The sequence below is a fragment of the Haliotis rufescens genome, unplaced genomic scaffold (assembly GCF_023055435.1).
Source record: "Haliotis rufescens isolate VD_foot unplaced genomic scaffold, xgHalRufe1.0.p SCAF_20, whole genome shotgun sequence".
NCBI classification, from domain to species: domain Eukaryota; kingdom Metazoa; phylum Mollusca; class Gastropoda; order Lepetellida; family Haliotidae; genus Haliotis; species Haliotis rufescens.
Genome location: NW_025963891.1, coordinates 18051271 through 18056588, shown reverse-complemented (window position 1 = coordinate 18056588; position 5318 = coordinate 18051271). Strand labels below are relative to the sequence as shown.

The 5318-nt window shown below is 39.2% G+C and overlaps 1 long non-coding RNA gene across 1 annotated transcript; it reads right to left on the bottom strand.

The window, feature by feature from the left end:
- Positions 1-1554: 1554 nt before the first annotated feature.
- On the bottom strand, positions 1555-2220 carry LOC125382648. Its single transcript, XR_007222502.1, has 2 exons — positions 2118-2220; positions 1555-1689 (listed from the first exon to the last, which is right to left on the bottom strand). It is a non-coding gene; the product is annotated as an uncharacterized LOC125382648 (long non-coding RNA).
- Between the last annotated feature and the right edge of the window lie 3098 nt (positions 2221-5318).

Below are 5318 nucleotides of genomic sequence, written 5' to 3'. Positions count from 1 at the left end.
AGCGGATGTGTTCCTGAGTCTTGGAAATCTGGAATTATCAACCCGATCGTTAAACCCGGCACCACTAATGTTCGGCAACCACTAACATACAGAGGTATTTGCTTGATTTCAGTCCCATGCAAGGTATATTGTGACATTTTAAACCACAGATTATCAGCCTTCATCGAAGATCATCACTTGTTAGCTGAGGAGCAAAATGGCTTCAGGAAGCAACGTAGCTGCATGGACCATATATACAGCCTGTATGAGATTCTCAACAACAGGAGATGCTCTGACCAATCTACTTTCGCCTGTCTCATGGACATGAAAAAAGCGTTTGGCAACGTAAGCAGAGACTGCTTATGGTATAAATTGAAAATGTCAGGTATTGGAGGACCAATGTTGAAAGCAATTCAATCTCTATACGAAGGGGTCAATTGTGCTGTTCAGGTAAACGACTCTTTAACTCCATGGTTTAAAGTACCAAATGGTGTTAAGCAAGGATGCCTTCTCTCACCAACCCTTTTTGCCATTTATATTGATGACCTTGCTCGCAGTATTAAGAACTTGAACTGTGGTGTTGAATGCGAATATAAGTATTCTTCTCTATGCAGACGACATAGTGTTACTTGCACCGACAGAAGAATATTTACAAATGATGCTCGACAAAGTTCATGAATGGTGTTTTAAGTGGAGATTGGAGCTTAATGGTGAGAAGTCTCAAATCGTTCACTTCAGACCAGGCAAGCGAGAATGCTCCAAAGTAACGTTTAAATGTGGTGACATTACATTGAAGTACACGCAGTCCTACAAATACCTCGGTCTCTGGTTCCATGAACATTTGGACTTCAAGCCAGCGGTCAACCAGTTGACAAAATCGGCAGGCAGAGCTCTGAGTGCACTTTTCACCAAGTTTTGTGATGCAGTTGGAATGGCCTAAGAGGTACTAACTGCCCTCTATAATTCTTTGATCCAGCCTATTCTGACGTATGGGGCAGGTATTTGGGGACTTTATGAACACAAATGCCTTAACACAATCCAAAACAGAGCGTGTCGCTTTGTCCTTGGAGCCAGTTGTGAAACTTCGAACATCGCTACGAGAGGAGATAGATAGATCTTCTTTATTTCCTCCATTTCATGAAGAGTACAAGGTATACCGTGAAAGGACAACATCTATAGTAGAAATGTGCACACACACATACATATATATATTACATATATGTTAGAAGTAGTTCATATACATATGTATCGTATTGATTATTTGTGTTATTAGATGGACAATTAGCATGTGTTATTTACAAATGTACACTTGTTTACAATACATACATTGTTTAGTATAAGCAGCTTCGGATGACTTCATCCCACTTTTTAACTGCACCACCAATATTTATCATGCTCTCTGCCCATACATTGTAGTCTAATTCTACTTCAAGTTGTTCAGGTAAACCGCCAAGCAGAAAAGTCAGAAAGGTGTCATCGTCTGCCCAGATTCTCACAAATATTTTAACATCAAGCAAATCAATGATTTTATCAAATATGATATTTCTTTCTTCTAAATTCTTTTGACATGACCTGAAAACGTGTTTCACTATATCATTCGCAACTGTTCCACAAATACATTCCTTTGATTCTATTGGCATTGAACCTAAGCAAACTAGTCTAGCTAAGGAAGTAAAATATTCTGGTCTATCGAGAGCAAGTTTCCATAACCTATGTTCTCGTCCAGATCGTATTGTTAGATATCTTGACAGAGATAATCTGCTCAGAAGCGCATTGTTTAGTAATTGTTTTTCGTGTAGGTGAATCTTTTCTTTCACCAGTTTTGACCATAATCGTTTCTTGATGAAATTTGAACACATTATATAATCATTGACCTCGTCAGATAAATAATATTTGGAGACAAGATGTAGCATGCTTAAAGATGGGTGATTTCGTGTCCCACTTGTTCTTATTAACTAGTGTTGTTTTATATCTAAACTGTCCAAGTCGGGCTGGAAACATTTGTTTGAAGATATACATTAGGTTTGAATTACATAGCTTACCAAGGAGCAAAAGCTTTTGTTGATCAATGTATCCTTGTACTGATATAACACCAATTGTGTCTCTCTCTATTTCTTTGGGCATACGCTTATTAAAACCCTGGGTTTTCTTACAGAAATAGCGTTGAGTGATTTCTAGCATTTCATATTCCTTTAAGGATAGTTTTCCCCACACATTACATCCATGTAAGCCACAGGGTAATATCATTCGTTGCCAGATGCGCACGGCGGCTATAGGATTAAGTCCACCAAAGTACAGGCCAGAATCATGGTTTACCTTTATCAATTTTCTCAGTTTTTCACATGCTAACCTCGTTCTTTCTACCGAAGTTTTAGCAGTACTTATGTACACTCCCGCATAGAAAATTGCCTTTTGAACAGGTAATTTTATCTTACCAATGTAAAGATGTTCAGGCGACACTGTTTTTTTACTACATCCAAAAGTTAGGACAGCACTTTTGAACACATTGTATTTTAACTGTCACCATAATTTTCTGCTACGTTTAGGAGCATTTGAAGACCTGTTGTGTTACAGCTGATCAAGGTCGTGTCGTCTGCTAACAGTATTCCTGGATATCGTCCCAAAGGGAGACATAGTCCACAACCGGAATTGCTTAGTTCATGAAGCAAATCGTTTATATAAAGAGTAAAGAGCTATGGTGATATGACACGACCCTGACCAACACCCTGTTTAACAGGGAAAACATCGGATTTGAAGCCGGCAAAGCTAACACATGAGTACATAGAATTGTAAGATAAACGTAGAATTCTCCATAATTTACCATTGATACCAAATTTATGTAATTTGAAGAAGAGACCGTCAAGCCAAACACTATCGAAGGCTTTCTCGTTATCGAGGAAGGAACAATAAACTGGTGAGTTTCTTTCGTTAAAGTATGAAATACTTTCTAGAAGAGTGAGAGCCGCCGTTTCAGCACCAGCATTTTTTCTAAATCCAAACTGTAGTGGGTGAGGGAAGGCTACATCGTCGCTTGTCCATTTTTCGATTCTGATGAGAAGCATTCTTTCGAAAAGCTTACTTTGGACTGAAGTTAGTGTTATGCCCTTGTAGTTAGATGGATCACTTTTACTTTTTCCTCGTCCCTTATGTACTGGTAAGATTTCGCCAATATGATACATTTTGGGTATATATTCATGTTTAATGATAGCATTGAATAATACCATAATATGCTTTAATAAAGATCTTCCCGCATACTTAATATGTTCGTTTGTGAGCCCATCAGGTCCTGGAGATTTATTGTTTTTCAGTCCTTTAACTGTACTTACTACCTCTGCAATGGTGAATGGTCTCTTCAATGAATGGTTAGCAGTTACATCGTTATCAGCATCAGATGTTTCGTTGTTTTCAATATTTTTGACTGAGCATATTACTTCATCAGCAAAAGAGCAGTCAAAATGACTTTCCATGGTTGGGATTGACAAGTCTCTAAAGTATTTACCAAAGATTCCACAAATACCTTCCGCGTTACTACTTTGATTACATTTATAAAGAAGTTTGTGTACTTGGCCCTTAGTTTTGTGATATCGTTTTGCAGTTTTAAAGTATTCATGTACATCTATTTCAGCTGCCTCATAGAGTTCTTTCAGTCTGCTATCTATGAGCGATTGTTTGGATCTACGATGCTGTCTTCTAAAACTACGCTTTGCTTCTTTATATTTAACAAAGTTCTCATCGTTCTTAGCATGTGACCTGCACGAATCCAGACTACCTAACAAGATACATAAGTCGTAACTCAACCGGAAGAGATCCTGGGAACACCGAGTGCAGAAGCTGAGTAAAGCCTTGGGACTTGAGCAATACGTAACCGCAGTTAATTTTAAATCCACTGTACAACTTATTCGCAAGCAGCTGAACATTCAGGGTGAACAGAAGTGGTTTACTGACCTATGGGACGATAAAGGAAATTTAACAAACGGAAATAAACTTAGGACTTATCGCATGTTTAAGAAAGACCTGTGCCCAGAAGCTTATGTAACCAATACAATGTCTTGACACCACCGCAAGTCCTTCATACGACTGAGAGCCTGCAGTCTGCCTCTGTGTGTAGAGACAGGCAGATATTCTAAGCCGCCTATTCCACTTCATGACAGAATCTGTCCTCTCTGCCCCCTAGAATGTATGTATGTATGTATGTATGTTTGTGTGTGTGTGTGTGTGTGTGTGTGTGTGTGTGTGTGTGTGTGTGTGTGTGTGTGTGTGTGTGTGTGTGTGTGTGTGTGTGGTCTGTGTGTCTGTGTGTCTATGTGTATGTTGTGTGTGTGTATGCGTGTATGTATGTGTGTGTATGCGTGTATGTATGTGTGTGAATGCGTTCGACTGAATGCATGTTTGTGCGAGAATCTATGTTGTTGATAGACCTTTATGATTGTTCTCATAAAGGTTTTGGTATAAGTCATGTTTTAATTATATATTGAATGTATGTACTGTTTGTCATTTGTACTTTCTTAACTTATTGTTGTTCTGTGATATTTTAGATTATAGTGTCTCATAGGCCATATGGCCGGGTGCTTTTTTATAATTCTATGAATGTACATTTTGTATTTTATCATATGATATGCACGTGACACTTAAATAAACATTTCCCTCTCTCGGTATTGGATCGCCTGGGTGACGGTATAGCGAGACAGCGGTAGCGCTATAGCGCGGTAACTGAGCTTGAATTTCTTATTCTAGTCATAGCACACATGACAATAAACGTTAGTCATATGCCGCAAAGGTATAACTTCATAAAAATAACACCCCCCGACGTTAGTTCATTCTACTACATCTTTTGGAGGCGATATCAAAGGCGCAGCCCAGCTGCCTGCTTGTGAGTGAGGTATCTGTACATAGTTTTTGTTTTGTTTGTTTGTTGTTTAACGCCGCATTCAGCAATATTCCAGCTATATGACGGCGGTCTGTAAATAGTCGAGTCTGGACCAGACAATCCAGTGATTGACATCATGAGCATCGATCCACGCAATTGGGATCGATGACATGCATCAACCAAGTCAGCGAGCCTGACCACCCGATCTCATTAGTTGCCTCCTACTACAAGCATAGTCGCCTTTTATGGCACGCATGGGTTGTATCTGTACATAGAAGGTTTTAGGGTACAACACAGAAGGAAAGCATGGGTTGTATCTGTACATAGAAGGTTTTAGGGTACAACACAGAAGGAAAGCATGGGTTGTATCTGTACATAGAATGTTTGAGGATACAACACAGAAGGCAAGCACGGGTTGTATCTGTACATAGAATGTTTGAGGGTACAACACAGAAGGCAACCATGGGTTGTA